The sequence below is a fragment of the Phyllobates terribilis genome, unplaced genomic scaffold, assembly GCF_046119375.1.
Source record: "Phyllobates terribilis strain yellow unplaced genomic scaffold, ASM4611937v1 Scaffold_3147__1_contigs__length_88426, whole genome shotgun sequence".
Taxonomy (NCBI): Eukaryota; Metazoa; Chordata; class Amphibia; order Anura; family Dendrobatidae; genus Phyllobates; species Phyllobates terribilis.
The window spans coordinates 5501-24489 of NW_027365901.1; the positions used below are offsets into that span (position 1 = coordinate 5501).

Genomic DNA, 18989 nt, shown 5'->3' on the forward strand with positions numbered 1-18989 from the left:
GGGAATGTACTGTGGAGACATCATACTGTGTGTGGGGGAATGTACTGTGAGGACATCATACTGTGTGTGGAGGAATGTACTGTGAGGACATCATACTGTGTGTGGAGGGAATGTACTGTGAGGACATCATACTGTGTGTGGGGGGAATGTACTGTGAGGACATCATACTGTGTGTGGGGGAATGTACTGTGAGGACATCATACTGTGTGTGGAGGGAATGTACTGTGAGGACATCATACTGTGTGTGGAGGGAATGTACTGTGAGGACATCATACTGTGTGTGGAGGGAATGTACTGTGAGGACATCATACTGTGTGTGGAGGGAATGTACTGTGAGGACATCATACTGTGTGTGGAGGGAATGTACTGTGAGGACATCATACTGTGTGTGGGGGAATGTACTGTGAGGACATCATACTGTGTGTGGGGGGAATGTACTGTGAGGACATCATACTGTGTGTGGAGGGAATGTACTGTGAGGACATCATACTGTGTGTGGAGGGAATGTACTGTGGAGACATCATACTGTGTGTGGGGGGAATGTACTGTGGAGACATCATACTGTGTGTGGGGGGAATGTACTGTGGGGACATCATACTGTGTGTGGGGGGAATGTACTGTGAGGACATCATACTGTGTGTGGGGGGAATGTACTGTGAGGACATCATACTGTGTGTGGAGGGAATGTACTGTGGAGACATCATACTGTGTGTGGGGGAATGTACTGTGAGGACATCATACTGTGTGTGGGGGAATGTACTGTGAGGACATCATACTGTGTGTGGGGAATGTACTGTGGAGACATCATACTGTGTGTGGGGGAATGTACTGTGGGGACATCATACTGTGTGTGGGGAATGTACTGTGAGGACATCATACTGTGTGTGGGGGAATGTACTGTGAGGACATCATACTGTGTGTGGGGAATGTACTGTGGAGACATCATACTGTGTGTGGGGGAATGTACTGTGAGGACATCATACTGTGTGTGGGGAATGTACTGTGAGGACATCATACTGTGTGTGGGGGAATGTACTGTGAGGACATCATACTGTGTGTGGGGAATGTACTGTGGAGACATCATACTGTGTGTGGAGGGAATGTACTGTGAGGACATCATACTGTGTGTGGGGGAATGTACTGTGGAGACATCATACTGTGTGTGGGGGAATGTACTGTAAGGACATCATACTGTGTGTGGGGGGAATGTACTGTGAGGACATCATACTGTGTGTGGAGGAATGTACTGTGAGGACATCATACTGTGTGTGGGGGAATGTACTGTGAGGACATCATACTGTGTGTGGGGAATGTACTGTGAGGACATCATACTGTGTGTGGGGGAATGTACTGTGGAGACATCATACTGTGTGTGGGGGAATGTACTGTGAGGACATCATACTGTGTGTGGGGGGAATGTACTGTGAGGACATCATACTGTGTGTGGAGGAATGTACTGTGAGGACATCATACTGTGTGTGGAGGAATGTACTGTGAGGACATCATACTGTGTGTGGGGGAATGTACTGTGAGGACATCATACTGTGTGTGGGGGAATGTACTGTGAGTATATCATACTGTGTGTGGAGGGAATGTACTGTGAGGACATCATACTGTGTGTGGGGGAATGTACTGTGAGTATATCATACTGTGTGTGGGGGAATGTACTGTGAGGACATCATACTGTGTGTGGGGGAATGTACTGTGAGGACATCATACTGTGTGTGGGGGAATGTACTGTGAGGACATCATACTGTGTGTGGGGGAATGTACTGTGAGGACATCATACTGTGTGTGGGGGGAATGTACTGTGAGGACATCATACTGTGTGTGGGGGAATGTACTGTGGGGACATCATACTGTGTGTGGAGGGAATGTACTGTGGAGACATCATACTGTGTGTGGAGGGAATGTACTGTGGAGACATCATACTGTGTGTGGGGGGAATGTACTGTGGAGACATCATACTGTGTGTGGGGGGAATGTACTGTGGGGACATCATACTGTGTGTGGAGGAATGTTCTGTGAGGACATCATACTGTGTGTGGGGGGAATGTACTGTGGGGACATCATACTGTGTGTGGGGGAATGTACTGTGGGGACATCATACTGTGTGTGGAGGGAATGTACTGTGGAGACATCATACTGTGTGTGGGGGGAATGTACTGTGGGGACATCATACTGTGTGTGGAGGAATGTTCTGTGAGGACATCATACTGTGTGTGGGGGGAATGTACTGTGGGGACATCATACTGTGTGTGGAGGAATGTACTGTGGGGACATCATACTGTGTGTGGGGGGAATGTACTGTGAGGACATCATACTGTGTGTGGAGGAATGTTCTGTGAGGACATCATACTGTGTGTGGGGGGAATGTACTGTGGGGACATCATACTGTGTGTGGAGGAATGTACTGTGGGGACATCATACTGTGTGTGGAGGAATGTACTGTGGAGACATCATACTGTGTGTGGGGGAATGTACTGTGGAGACATCATACTGTGTGTGGGGGAATGTACTGTGGAGACATCATACTGTGTGTGGGGAATGTACTGTGAGGACATCATACTGTGTGTGGAGGGAATGTACTGTGGGGACATCATACTGTGTGTGGAGGGAATGTACTGTGAGGACATCATACTGTGTGTGGGGGGAATGTACTGTGAGGACATCATACTGTGTGTGGAGGGAATGTACTGTGAGGACATCATACTGTGTGTGGAGGAATGTACTGTGGGGACATCATACTGTGTGTGGGGGGAATGTACTGTGGGGACATCATACTGTGTGTGGAGGAATGTACTGTGGGGACATCATACTGTGTGTGGGGGGAATGTACTGTGAGGACATCATACTGTGTGTGGAGGGAATGTACTGTGAGGACATCATACTGTGTGTGGAGGAATGTACTGTGAGGACATCATACTGTGTGTGGGGAATGTACTGTGGGGACATCATACTGTGTGTGGAGGAATGTACTGTGGAGACATCATACTGTGTGTGGAGGAATGTACTGTGGAGACATCATACTGTGTGTGGAGGAATGTACTGTGGAGACATCATACTGTGTGTGGGGGAATGTACTGTGAGGACATCATACTGTGTGTGGGGGATGTACTGTGAGGACATCATACTGTGTGTGGAGGAATGTACTGTGGAGACATCATACTGTGTGTGGGGGAATGTACTGTGAGGACATCATACTGTGTGTGGAGGAATGTACTGTGGAGACATCATACTGTGTGTGGGGGGAATGTACTGTGGGGACATCATACTGTGTGTGGGGGGAATGTACTGTGAGGACATCATACTGTGTGTGGGGGATGTACTGTGAGGACATCATACTGTGTGTGGAGGAATGTACTGTGGAGACATCATACTGTGTGTGGGGGGAATGTACTGTGGAGACATCATACTGTGTGTGGGGGAATGTACTGTGGGGACATCATACTGTGTGTGGGGGGAATGTACTGTGAGGACATCATACTGTGTGTGGGGGATGTACTGTGAGGACATCATACTGTGTGTGGAGGAATGTACTGTGGGGACATCATACTGTGTGTGGGGGGAATGTACTGTGAGGACATCATACTGTGTGTGGGGGATGTACTGTGAGGACATCATACTGTGTGTGGAGGAATGTACTGTGGGGACATCATACTGTGTGTGGGGGGAATGTACTGTGAGGACATCATACTGTGTGTGGGGGATGTACTGTGAGGACATCATACTGTGTGGGGGGAATGTACTGTGGATACATCATACTGTGTGTGGGGGATGTACTGTGGAGACATCATACTGTGTGTGGGGGAATGTACTGTGGAGACATCATACTGTGTGTGGAGGGAATGTACTGTGGAGACATCATACTGTGTGTGGAGGGAATGTACTGTGGAGACATCATACTGTGTGTGGAGGGAATGTACTGTGGAGACATCATACTGTGTGTGGGGGAATGTACTGTGAGGACATCATACTGTGTGTGGGGGGAATGTACTGTGGAGACATCATACTGTGTGTGGAGGAATGTACTGTGAGGACATCATACTGTGTGTGGGGGGAATGTACTGTGGAGACATCATACTGTGTGTGGAGGAATGTACTGTGGAGACATCATACTGTGTGTGGAGGAATGTACTGTGAGGACATCATACTGTGTGTGGAGGAATGTACTGTGGGGACATCATACTGTGTGTGGGGGGAATGTACTGTGAGGACATCATACTGTGTGTGGGGGATGTACTGTGAGGACATCATACTGTGTGGGGGGAATGTACTGTGGATACATCATACTGTGTGTGGGGGATGTACTGTGGAGACATCATACTGTGTGTGGAGGGAATGTACTGTGGAGACATCATACTGTGTGTGGAGGGAATGTACTGTGGAGACATCATACTGTGTGTGGAGGGAATGTACTGTGGAGACATCATACTGTGTGTGGGGGAATGTACTGTGAGGACATCATACTGTGTGTGGGGGGAATGTACTGTGGAGACATCATACTGTGTGTGGAGGGAATGTACTGTGGAGACATCATACTGTGTGTGGAGGAATGTACTGTGAGGACATCATACTGTGTGTGGAGGAATGTACTGTGAGGACATCATACTGTGTGTGGGGGAATGTACTGTGAGGACATCATACTGTGTGTGGGGGGAATGTACTGTGGAGACATCATACTGTGTGTGGAGGGAATGTACTGTGGAGACATCATACTGTGTGTGGAGGAATGTACTGTGAGGACATCATACTGTGTGTGGGGGAATGTACTGTGAGGACATCATACTGTGTGTGGGGGAATGTACTGTGAGGACATCATACTGTGTGTGGGGGGAATGTACTGTGGAGACATCATACTGTGTGTGGAGGAATGTACTGTGAGGACATCATACTGTGTGTGGAGGAATGTACTGTGAGGACATCATACTGTGTGTGGGGGAATGTACTGTGGAGACATCATACTGTGTGTGGGGGGAATGTACTGTGGAGACATCACTGTGTGTGGAGGAATGTACTGTGAGGACATCATACTGTGTGTGGAGGAATGTACTGTGAGGACATCATACTGTGTGTGGGGGAATGTACTGTGGGGACATCATACTGTGTGTGGGGGAATGTACTGTGGAGACATCATACTGTGTGTGGGGGGAATGTACTGTGGAGACATCATACTGTGTGTGGAGGGAATGTACTGTGGAGACATCATACTGTGTGTGGAGGAATGTACTGTGAGGACATCATACTGTGTGTGGAGGAATGTACTGTGGGGACATCATACTGTGTGTGGGGAATGTACTGTGGGGACATCATACTGTGTGTGGAGGAATGTACTGTGGGGACATCATACTGTGTGTGGGGGGAATGTACTGTGGAGACATCATACTGTGTGTGGAGGAATGTACTGTGGGGACATCATACTGTGTGTGGAGGAATGTACTGTCTCCAGTGGTCTGTACTGCTCTTTGGTGGTCTCTAGTGGTTTGGGGTGTGTCTGTGGTGGTCCGGTCAGGGGCGATGAGCTTTACCTTACGGGTGAGTCTGTAGAAAGCGGTCACCAGACTCAATAACATCATTTTCAGAAGGACAATGGTGGCGTAGGTGGCGAACGCCCGGAAAACATCACTATCTGCCAACTGCAGCATCCTGCAGGAGAGAAGACCGGGAGCATGAGCAAATCACACCGCCCCCAGGGAAGAACGACGGGAGCCCACAGCAGCTTCCTGCAAGGACCCCAGGACACAACTAACCCTAATGGGGGAGGAGCCATCCACAGCTTTATGTGTGACCCAGTGGGGGAGGCGACTATGACAGCTGCATGCAATCTATTACTCTCTGTTAACAGCCATTGATCTGGAGTATAAGACAAGATGTAACAGCAGAATAGTGAATGCAGCTCCGGAGGTGACAGGAGGATAAGACATGATGTAACCTCAGAATAGTGGCTGCAGCTCTGGAGGTGATTGGAGGATAAGACATGATGTAACCTCAGAATAGTGACTGCAGCTCTGGAGGTGATTGGAGGATAAGACACGATGTAACAGCAGAATAGTGACTGCAGCTCTGGAGGTGACTGGAGGATAAGACACGATGTAACAGCAGAATAGTGACTGCAGCTCTGGAGGTGACTGGAGGATAAGACACGATGTAACAGCAGAATAGTGAGTGCAGCTCTGGAGGTGACTGGAGGATAAGACACGATGTAATAGCAGAATAGTGACTGCAGCTCTGGAGGTGACTGGAGGATAAGACATGATGTAACAGCAGAATAGTGACTGCAGCTCTGGAGGTTACTGGAGGATAAGACATCATGTAACAACAGAATAGTGAGTGCAGCTCTGGAGGTGACTGGAGGATAACACATGGTGTAACAGCAGAATAGTGACTGCAGCTCAGGAGGTGACTGGAGGATAAGACATGATGTAACAGTAGAATAGTGACTGCAGCTCTGGAGGTGACTGGAGGATAAGACATGATGTAACAGCAGAATAGTGACTGCAGCTCTGGAGGTGACTGGAGGATAAGACATGATGTAACAGCAGAATAGTGGCTGCTGCTCTGGAGGTGACTGGAGGATAAGACACCATGTAACAGCAGAATAGTGAGAGCAGCTCTGGAGGTGACTGGAGGATAAGACACCATGTAACAGCAGAATAGTGACTGCAGCTCTGGAGTTGACTGGAGGATAAGACACAGTGTAACAGCAGAATAGTGACTGCAGCTCTGGACGTGACTGGAGGATAAGACATGATGTAACAGCAGAATAGTGACTGCAGCTCGGGAAGTGACTGGAGGATAAGACATGATGTAACAGCAGAATAGTGAGTGCAGCTCTGGAGGTGACTGGAGGATAAGACATGATGTACCAGCAGAATAGTGACTGCAGCTCTGGAGGTGACTGGAGGATAAGACATGATGTACCAGCAGAATAGTGACTGCAGCTCTGGAGGTGACTGGAGGAAAAGACACCATGTAACAGCAGAATAGTGACTGCAGCTCTGGAGGTGACTGGAGGATAAGACACGATGTAACAGCAGAATAGTGACTGCAGCTCGGGAAGTGACTGGAGGATAAGACACGATGTAACAGCAGAATAGTGACTGCAGCTCTGGAGGTGACTGGGGGATAAGACATGATGTAACAGCAGAATAGTGAGTGCAGCTCTGGAGGTGACTGGAGGATAAGACATGATGTAACAGCAGAATAGTGAGTGCAGCTCTGGAGGTGACTGGAGGATAAGACACCATGTAACAGCAGAATAGTGACAGCAGCTCTGGAGGTGACTGGAGGATAAGACACGATGTAACAGCAGAATAGTCAGTGCAGCTCTGGAGGTTACTGGAGGATAAGACATGATGTAACAGCAGAATAGTGACTGCAGCTCTGGAGGTGACTGGAGGATAAGACACGATGTAACAGCAGAATAGTGAGTGCAGCTCTGGGGGTGACTGGAGGATAAGACATGATGTAACAGCAGAATAGTGACTGCAGCTCTGGGGGTGACTGGAGGATAAGACATGATGTAACAGCAGAATAGTGACTGCAGCTCTGGAGGTGACTGGAGGTTAAGACACCATGTAACAGCAGAATAGTGACAGCAGCTCTGGAGGTGACTGGAGGATAAGACACGATGTAACAGCAGAATAGTGACTGCAGCTCTGGAGGATAAGACATGATGTACCAGCAGAATAGTGACTGCAGCTCTGGAGGTGACTGGAGGATAAGACACCATGTAACAGCAGAATAGTGACAGCAGCTCTGGAGGTGACTGGAGGATAAGACACGATGTAACAGCAGAATAGTGACTGCAGCTCTGGAGGTGACTGGAGGATAAGACATGATGTAACAGCAGAATAGTGACTGCAGCTCTGGAGGTGACTGGAGGATAAGACACCATGTAACAGCAGAATAGTGACTGCAGCTCTGGAGGTGACTGGAGGATAAGACATGATGTAACAGCAGAATAGTGACTGCAGCTCTGGAGGTGACTGGAGGATAAGACACGATGTAACAGCAGAATAGTGACTGCAGCTCTGGAGGTGACTGGAGGATAAGACACGATGTAACAGCAGAATATTGACTGCAGCTCTGGAGGTGACTGAAGGATAAGACATGATGTAACAGCAGAATAGTGAGTGCAGCTCTGGAGGTGACTGGAGGATAAGACATGATGTAACAGCAGAATAGTGACAGCAGCTCTGGAGGTGACTGGAGGATAAGACATGATGTAACAGCAGAATAGTGAGAGCAGCTCTGGAGGTGACTGGAGGATAAGACACCATGTAACAGCAGAATAGTGAGAGCAGCTCTGGAGGTGACTGGAGGATAAGACACCATGTAACAGCAGAATAGTGACTGCAGCTCTGGAGTTGACTGGAGGATAAGACACAGTGTAACAGCAGAATAGTGACTGCAGCTCTGGACGTGACTGGAGGATAAGACATGATGTAACAGCAGAATAGTGACTGCAGCTCGGGAAGTGACTGGAGGATAAGACATGATGTACCAGCAGAATAGTGAGTGCAGCTCTGGAGGTGACTGGAGGATAAGACATGATGTACCAGCAGAATAGTGACTGCAGCTCTGGAGGTGACTGGAGGATAAGACATGATGTACCAGCAGAATAGTGACTGCAGCTCTGGAGGTGACTGGAGGAAAAGACACCATGTAACAGCAGAATAGTGACTGCAGCTCTGGAGGTGACTGGAGGATAAGACACGATGTAACAGCAGAATAGTCAGTGCAGCTCTGGAGGTGACTGGAGGATAAGACATGATGTACCAGCAGAATAGTGAGTGCAGCTCTGGAGGTGACTGGAGGATAAGACACCATGTAACAGCAGAATAGTGACAGCAGCTCTGGAGGTGACTGGAGGATAAGACACGATGTAACAGCAGAATAGTCAGTGCAGCTCTGGAGGTTACTGGAGGATAAGACATGATGTAACAGCAGAATAGTGACTGCAGCTCTGGAGGTGACTGGAGGATAAGACACGATGTAACAGCAGAATAGTGAGTGCAGCTCTGGGGGTGACTGGAGGATAAGACATGATGTAACAGCAGAATAGTGACTGCAGCTCTGGGGGTGACTGGAGGATAAGACATGATGTAACAGCAGAATAGTGACTGCAGCTCTGGAGGTGACTGGAGGTTAAGACACCATGTAACAGCAGAATAGTGACAGCAGCTCTGGAGGTGACTGGAGGATAAGACACGATGTAACAGCAGAATAGTGACTGCAGCTCTGGAGGATAAGACATGATGTACCAGCAGAATAGTGACTGCAGCTCTGGAGGTGACTGGAGGATAAGACACCATGTAACAGCAGAATAGTGACAGCAGCTCTGGAGGTGACTGGAGGATAAGACACGATGTAACAGCAGAATAGTGACTGCAGCTCTGGAGGTGACTGGAGGATAAGACACCATGTAACAGCAGAATAGTGACTGCAGCTCTGGAGGTGACTGGAGGATAAGACATGATGTAACAGCAGAATAGTGACTGCAGCTCTGGAGGTGACTGGAGGATAAGACACCATGTAACAGCAGAATAGTGACTGCAGCTCTGGAGGTGACTGGAGGATAAGACATGATGTAACAGCAGAATAGTGACTGCAGCTCTGGAGGTGACTGGAGGATAAGACACGATGTAACAGCAGAATAGTGACTGCAGCTCTGGAGGTGACTGGAGGATAAGACACGATGTAACAGCAGAATAGTCAGTGCAGCTCTGGAGGTTACTGGAGGATAAGACATGATGTAACAGCAGAATAGTGAGTGCAGCTCTGGAGGTGACTGGAGGATAAGACATGATGTAACAGCAGAATAGTGACAGCAGCTCTGGAGGTGACTGGAGGATAAGACACGATGTAACAGCAGAATAGTCAGTGCAGCTCTGGAGGTTACTGGAGGATAAGACATGATGTAACAGCAGAATAGTGACTGCAGCTCGGGAAGTGACTGGAGGATAAGACACGATGTAACAGCAGAATAGTGGTTGCAGCTCTGGAGGTTACTGGAGGATAAAACATTATGTAACAGCAGAATAGTGAGTGCAGCTCTGGAGGTGACTGGAGGATAAGACATGATGTAACAGCAGAATAGTGACTGCAGCTCTGGAGGTGACTGGAGGTTAAGACACCATGTAACAGCAGAATAGTGACTGCAGCTCTGGAGGTGACTGGAGGATAAGACACGATGTAACAGCAGAATAGTGACTGCAGCTCTGGAGGTGACTGGAGAATAAGACACGATGTAACAGCAGAATAGTGTCTGCAGCTCTGGAGGTGACTGGAGGATAAGACACGATGTAACAGCAGAATAGTCAGTGCAGCTCTGGAGGTTACTGGAGGATAAGACATGATGTAACAGCAGAATAGTGACTGCAGCTCGGGAAGTGACTGGAGGATAAGACATGATGTAACAGCAGAATAGTGAGTGCAGCTCTGGAGGTGACTGGAGGATAAGACACGATGTAACAGCAGAATAGTGAGTGCAGCTCTGGAGGTGACTGAAGGATAAGACATGATGTAACAGCAGAATAGTGACTGCAGCTCTGGAGGTGACTGGAGGATAAGACACGATGTAACAGCAGAATAGTGACTGCAGCTCTGGAGGTGACTGAAGGATAAGACATGATGTAACAGCAGAATAGTGACAGCAGCTCTGGAGGTGACTGGAGGATAAGACATGATGTAACAGCAGAAAAGTGACTGCAGCTCGGGAAGTGACTGGAGGATAAGACACGATGTAAGAGCAGAATAGTGAGAGCAGCTCTGGAGGTGACTGGAGGATAAGACATGATGTAACAGCAGAATAGTGACAGCAGCTCTGGAGGTGACTGGAGGATAAGACATGATGTAACAGCAGAATAGTGAGAGCAGCTCTGGAGGTGACTGGAGGATAAGACACGATGTAACAGCAGAATAGTCAGTGCAGCTCTGGAGGTTACTGGAGGATAAGACATGATGTAACAGCAGAATAGTGACTGCAGCTCTGGAGGTGACCGGAGGATAAGACATGATGTAGCAGCAGAATAGTGAGTGCAGCTCTGGAGGTGTCTGGAGGATAAGACATGATGTAACAGCAGAAGAGTGATTGCTGCTCTGGAGGTGACTGGAGGATAAGACATGATGTAACAGCAGAATAGTGACTGCAGCTCTGGAGGTGACTGGGGGATAAGACATGATGTAACAGCAGAATAGTGACTGCAGCTCTGGAGGTGACTGGAGGATAAGACATGATGTAACAGCAGAATAGTGACTGCAGCTCTGGAGGTGACCGGAGGATAAGACATGATGTAACAGCAGAATAGTGAGTGCAGCTCTGGAGGTGACTGGAGGATAAGACATGATGTAACAGCAGAATAGTGAGTGCAGCTCTGGAGGTGACTGGAGGATAAGACATGATGTAACAGCAGAATAGTGACTGCAGCTCTGGAGGTGAGTGGAGGATGAGACATGATGTAACAGCAGAATAGTGACTGCAGCTCTGGAGGTGACTGGAGGATAAGACACGATGTAACAGCAGAATAGTGACTGCAGCTCTGGAGGTGACTGGAGGATAAGACACGATGTAACAGCAGAATATTGACTGCAGCTCTGGAGGTGACTGAAGGATAAGACATGATGTAACAGCAGAATAGTGAGTGCAGCTCTGGAGGTGACTGGAGGATAAGACATGATGTAACAGCAGAATAGTGACAGCAGCTCTGGAGGTGACTGGAGGATAAGACATGATGTAACAGCAGAATAGTGAGAGCAGCTCTGGAGGTGACTGGAGGATAAGACACCATGTAACAGCAGAATAGTGAGAGCAGCTCTGGAGGTGACTGGAGGATAAGACACCATGTAACAGCAGAATAGTGACTGCAGCTCTGGAGTTGACTGGAGGATAAGACACAGTGTAACAGCAGAATAGTGACTGCAGCTCTGGACGTGACTGGAGGATAAGACATGATGTAACAGCAGAATAGTGACTGCAGCTCGGGAAGTGACTGGAGGATAAGACATGATGTAACAGCAGAATAGTGAGTGCAGCTCTGGAGGTGACTGGAGGATAAGACATGATGTACCAGCAGAATAGTGACTGCAGCTCTGGAGGTGACTGGAGGATAAGACATGATGTACCAGCAGAATAGTGACTGCAGCTCTGGAGGTGACTGGAGGATAAGACACGATGTAACAGCAGAATAGTGACTGCAGCTCGGGAAGTGACTGGAGGATAAGACACGATGTAACAGCAGAATAGTGAGTGCAGCTCTGGAGGTGACTGGAGGATAAGACATGATGTACCAGCAGAATAGTGAGTGCAGCTCTGGAGGTGACTGGAGGATAAGACACCATGTAACAGCAGAATAGTGACAGCAGCTCTGGAGGTGACTGGAGGATAAGACACGATGTAACAGCAGAATAGTCAGTGCAGCTCTGGAGGTTACTGGAGGATAAGACATGATGTAACAGCAGAATAGTGACTGCAGCTCTGGAGGTGACTGGAGGATAAGACACGATGTAACAGCAGAATAGTGAGTGCAGCTCTGGGGGTGACTGGAGGATAAGACATGATGTAACAGCAGAATAGTGAGTGCAGCTCTGGGGGTGACTGGAGGATAAGACACCATGTAACAGCAGAATAGTGACTGCAGCTCTGGAGGATAAGACATGATGTACCAGCAGAATAGTGACTGCAGCTCTGGAGGTGACTGGAGGATAAGACACCATGTAACAGCAGAATAGTGACAGCAGCTCTGGAGGTGACTGGAGGATAAGACACGATGTAACAGCAGAATAGTGACTGCAGCTCTGGAGGTGACTGGAGGATAAGACACCATGTAACAGCAGAATAGTGACTGCAGCTCTGGAGGTGACTGGAGGATAAGACATGATGTAACAGCAGAATAGTGACTGCAGCTCTGGAGGTGACTGGAGGATAAGACACCATGTAACAGCAGAATAGTGACTGCAGCTCTGGAGGTGACTGGAGGATAAGACACGATGTAACAGCAGAATAGTGACTGCAGCTCTGGAGGTGACTGGAGGATAAGACACGATGTAACAGCAGAATATTGACTGCAGCTCTGGAGGTGACTGAAGGATAAGACATGATGTAACAGCAGAATAGTGAGTGCAGCTCTGGAGGTGACTGGAGGATAAGACATGATGTAACAGCAGAATAGTGACAGCAGCTCTGGAGGTGACTGGAGGATAAGACACGATGTAACAGCAGAATAGTGACTGCAGCTCTGGAGGTGACTGGAGGATAAGACACGATGTAACAGCAGAATATTGACTGCAGCTCTGGAGGTGACTGAAAGATAAGACATGATGTAACAGCAGAATAGTGAGTGCAGCTCTGGAGGTGACTGGAGGATAAGACATGATGTAACAGCAGAATAGTGACAGCAGCTCTGGAGGTGACTGGAGGATAAGACACGATGTAACAGCAGAATAGTCAGTGCAGCTCTGGAGGTTACTGGAGGATAAGACATGATGTAACAGCAGAATAGTGACTGCAGCTCGGGAAGTGACTGGAGGATAAGACACGATGTAACAGCAGAATAGTGGTTGCAGCTCTGGAGGTTACTGGAGGATAAGACATGATGTAACAGCAGAATAGTGAGTGCAGCTCTGGAGGTGACTGGAGGATAAGACATGATGTAACAGCAGAATAGTGACTGCAGCTCTGGAGGTGACTGGAGGTTAAGACACCATGTAACAGCAGAATAGTGACTGCAGCTCTGGAGGTGACTGGAGGATAAGACACGATGTAACAGCAGAATAGTGACTGCAGCTCTGGAGGTGACTGGAGAATAAGACACGATGTAACAGCAGAATAGTGTCTGCAGCTCTGGAGGTGACTGGAGGATAAGACACGATGTAACAGCAGAATAGTCAGTGCAGCTCTGGAGGTTACTGGAGGATAAGACATGATGTAACAGCAGAATAGTGAGTGCAGCTCTGGAGGTGACTGGAGGATAAGACATGATGTAACAGCAGAATAGTGACTGCAGCTCGGGAAGTGACTGGAGGATAAGACATGATGTAACAGCAGAATAGTGAGTGCAGCTCTGGAGGTGACTGGAGGATAAGACACGATGTAACAGCAGAATAGTGAGTGCAGCTCTGGAGGTGACTGAAGGATAAGACATGATGTAACAGCAGAATAGTGACTGCAGCTCTGGAGGTGACTGGAGGATAAGACACGATGTAACAGCAGAATAGTGACTGCAGCTCTGGAGGTGACTGAAGGATAAGACACGATGTAACAGCAGAATAGTGACAGCAGCTCTGGAGGTGACTGGAGGATAAGACATGATGTAACAGCAGAATAGTGAGAGCAGCTCTGGAGGTGACTGGAGGATAAGACACCATGTAACAGCAGAATAGTGACTGCAGCTCTGGAGGTGACTGGAGGATAAGACATGATATAACAGCAGAATAGTGACTGCAGCTCTGGAGGTGACTGGAGGATAAGACACGATGTAACAGCAGAATAGTCAGTGCAGCTCTGGAGGTTACTGGAGGATAAGACATGATGTAACAGCAGAATAGTGACTGCAGCTCTGGAGGTGACCGGAGGATAAGACATGATGTAGCAGCAGAATAGTGAGTGCAGCTCTGGAGGTGTCTGGAGGATAAGACATGATGTAACAGCAGAAGAGTGATTGCTGCTCTGGAGGTGACTGGAGGATAAGACATGATGTAACAGCAGAAGAGTGATTGCTGCTCTGGAGGTGACTGGAGGATAAGACATGATGTAACAGCAGAATAGTGACTGCAGCTCTGGAGGTGACTGGAGGATAAGACACGATGTAACAGCAGAATAGTGACTGCAGCTCTGGAGGTGACTGGGGGATAAGACATGATGTAACAGCAGAATAGTGACTGCAGCTCTGGAGGTGACTGGAGGATAAGACACGATGTAACAGCAGAATAGTGACTGCAGCTCTGGAGGTGACTGGAGGATAAGACATGATGTAACAGCAGAATAGTGACTGCAGCTCTGGAGGTGACCGGAGGATAAGACATGATGTAACAGCAGAATAGTGAGTGCAGCTCTGGAGGTGACTGGAGGATAAGACATGATGTAACAGCAGAATAGTGAGTGCAGCTCTGGAGGTGACTGGAGGATAAGACATGATGTAACAGCAGAATAGTGACTGCAGCTCTGGAGGTGAGTGGAGGATGAGACATGATGTAACAGCAGAACAGTGAGTGCAGCTCTGGAGGTGTCTGGAGGATAAGACATGATGTAACAGCAGAAGAGTGATTGCTGCTCTGGAGGTGACTGGAGGATAAGACATGATGTAACAGCAGAAGAGTGATTGCTGCTCTGGAGGTGACTGGAGGATAAGACATGATGTAACAGCAGAATAGTGACTGCAGCTCTGGAGGTGACTGGAGGATAAGACACGATGTAACAGCAGAATAGTGACTGCAGCTCTGGAGGTGACTGGGGGATAAGACATGATGTAACAGCAGAATAGTGACTGCAGCTCTGGAGGTGACTGGAGGATAAGACACGATGTAACAGCAGAATAGTGACTGCAGCTCTGGAGGTGACTGGAGGATAAGACATGATGTAACAGCAGAATAGTGACTGCAGCTCTGGAGGTGACCGGAGGATAAGACATGATGTAACAGCAGAATAGTGAGTGCAGCTCTGGAGGTGACTGGAGGATAAGACATGATGTAACAGCAGAATAGTGAGTGCAGCTCTGGAGGTGACTGGAGGATAAGACATGATGTAACAGCAGAATAGTGACTGCAGCTCTGGAGGTGAGTGGAGGATGAGACATGATGTAACAGCAGAACAGTGAGTGCAGCTCTGGAGGTGACTGGAGGATGAGATGTATTGTGAGATCAGTACATGATGTGGTGACTCAGCAGATACTTTGGTCATGTGATCACAGCTGGCTGTACAGAGGTCAGCTATGAAGGAGGGGGGCAGAGCAGAACATGCAGAGCAGAGCCTGCAGAGCAGAGCATGGACAGCAGAGCCTGCAGAGCAGAACATGGACAGCAGAGCAGAGCAGAGCATGGACAGCAGAGCCTGCAGAGCAGAACATGGACAGCAGAGCAGAGCATGGACAGCAGAGCAGAGCATGGACAGCAGAGCAGAGCAGAGCATGGACAGCAGAGCCTGCAGAGCAGAACATGGACAGCAGAGCCTGCAGAGCAGAACATGGACAGCAGAGCAGAGCATGGACAGCAGAGCCTGAAGAGCAGAGCATGGACAGCAGAGCCTGCAGAGCAGAACATGGACAGCAGAGCCTGCAGAGCAGAGCATGGACAGCAGAGCAGAGCATGGACAGCAGAGCCTGAAGAGCAGAACATAAACAGCAGAGCAGAGCCTGCAGAGCAGAGCATGGACAGCAGAGCCTGCAGAGCATTACATGCAGAGCAGAGCCTGCAGAGCAGAACATGGACAGCAGAGCCTGAAGAGCAGAACATGCTGAGCAGAGCCTGCAGAGCAGAACATGCTGAGCAGAGCCTGCAGAGCAGAACATGCTGAGCAGAGCCTGCAGAGCAGAACATGCTGAGCAGAGCCTGCAGAGCAGAGCATGGACAGCAGAGCCTGAAGAGCAGAACATGCTGAGCAGAGCCTGCAGAGCAGAACATGCAGAGCAGAGCATGCAGAGCAGAACATGGACAGCAGAGCCTGAAGAGCAGAACATGCTGAGCAGAGCCTGCAGAGCAGAACATGGACAGCAGAGCCTGCAGAGCAGAACATGGACAGCAGAGCAGAGCATGGACAGCAGAGTCTGAAGAGCAGAACATGCTGAGCAGAGCCTGCAGAGCAGAACATGCAGAGCAGAACATGCAGAGCAGAACATGGACAGCAGAGCCTGCAGAGCAGAACATGGACAGCAGAGCCTGCAGAGCAGAACATGGACAGCAGAGCCTGCAGAGCAGAACATGGACAGCAGAGCAGAGCATGGACAGCAGAGCCTGCAGAGCAGAACATGGACAGCAGAGCAGAGCCTGCAGAGCAGAACTTGGACAGCAGAGCAGAGCATGGACAGCAGAGTCCAAACAAAGAGCAGAACATGCAGAGCAGAGCATGGAGAGCAGAGCAGAGCATGGAGAGCAGAGCCGCAGAGCAGAACATGCAGAGCAGAACATGCAGAGCAGAGTCCAACCGCAGAGCAGAGCATGGACAGCAGAGCCTGCAGAGCAGAGCATGGAGAGCAGAGTCTAACCGCAGAGCAGAACATGCAGAGCAGAGCATGGACAGCAGAGCCGCAGAGTCCAACCGCAGAGCAGAGCATGGCCAGCAGAGCATGGAGAGCAGAGCAGAGTCCAACCGCAAAGCAGAACATGGAGAGCAGAGCATGGAGAGCAGAGCATGGAGAGCAGAGCATGGAGAGCAGAACATGTACAGCAGAGCTGCAGAGCAGAACATGTACAGCAGAGCCGCAGAGCATGGAGAGCAGAGCATGGACAGCAGAGCTTGGACAGCAGAGCAGAGCATGGAGAGCAGAGTCCAACCGCAGAGAAGAGCATGGACAGCAGAGCCTGCAGAGCAGAACATGCAGAGCATGGACAGCAGAGTCCAACCGCAGAGCAGAGCATGGACAGCAGATCCTGCAGAGCAGAACATGCAGAGCAGAGCATGGAGAGCAGAGTCCAACCGCAGAGCAGAGCATGGAGAGCAGAGCATGGAGAGCAGAGCAGAGTCCAACCGCAGAGCAGAACATGCAGAGCAGAGCCGCAGAGCAGAACATGGACAGCAGAGCAGAGCATGGAGAGCAGAGTCCAAACGCAGAGCATGGAGAGCAGAACATGCAGAGCAGAGCATGGAGAGCAGAGTCCAACCGCAGAGCAGAGCATGGAGAGCAGAGCAGAGTCCAACCGCAGAGCAGAACATGCAGAGCAGAGCATGGAGAGCAGAATCCAACTGCAGAGCAGAGCATGGAGAGCAGAGCAGAGTCCAACCGCAGAGCAGAACATGCAGAGCAGAGCATGGAGAGCAGAGTCCAACCGCAGAGCAGAGCATGGAGAGCAGAGCAGAGTCCAACCGCAGAGCAGAACAAGCAGAGCAGAGCATGGAGAGCAGAGCCGCAGAGTCCAACCGCAGAGCAGAGCATGGACAGCAGAGCAGAGCATGGAGAGCAGAGTCCAACCGCAGAGCAGAGCATGGACAGCAGAGCATGGACAGCAGAGCAGAGCATGGAGAGCAGAGTCCAACCGCAGAGCAGAACATGCAGAGCAGAGCATGGAGAGCAGAGTCCAACAGCAGAGTATGGAGAGCAGAGCATGGACAGCAGAGCAGAGTCCAACCGCAGAGCAGAGCATGGACAGCAGAGCAAAGCATGGAGAGCAGAGCACGGAGAGCGGAGCATGGACAGCAGAGCAGAGTCCAACCGCAGAGCAGAACATGGACAGCAGAGCAGAGCATGGAGAGCAGAGTCCAACTGCAGAGCAGAACATGCAGAGCAGAACATGTACAGCAGAGCCACAGAGTCCAACCGCAGAGCAGAGTCCAAATACAAAAGATGAAGACCAGATGCTGAAACCTAATGAATCCCACCTGAGAGCTGTGAGGGTCCTGGGACAGAACTGGAGAACAAACTGCTTCCTACTGGTGTGAATGACACCTACCCTGATCCTCCCTGTCCTCCTCTAGCCCACACCTACCCTGATCCTCCCTGTCCTCCTCTAGCCCACACCTACCCTGACCCTCCCTGTCCTCCTCTAGCCCACACCTACCCTGATCCTCCCTGTCCTCCTCTAGCCCACACCTACCCTGACCCTCCCTCTCCTCCTCTAGCCCACACCTACCCTGACCCTCCCTGTCCTCCTCTAGCCCACACCTACCCTGATCCTCCCTCTCCTCCTCTAGCCCACACCTACCCTGACCCTCCCTGTCCTCCTCTAGCCCACACCTACCCTGATCCTCCCTCTCCTCCTCTAGCCCACACCTACCCTGATCCTCCCTGTCCTCCTCTAGCCCACACCTACCCTGATCCTCCCTCTCCTCCTCTAGCCCA

The 18989-nt window shown here is 49.7% G+C and overlaps 1 pseudogene; it reads right to left on the minus strand.

Moving 5' to 3' along the window:
- Nucleotides 1–5459: 5459 nt before the first annotated feature.
- LOC141247556 (microsomal glutathione S-transferase 1 pseudogene) lies at nucleotides 5460–18669 on the minus strand (annotated as a pseudogene).
- Nucleotides 18670–18989: the final 320 nt, after the last annotated feature.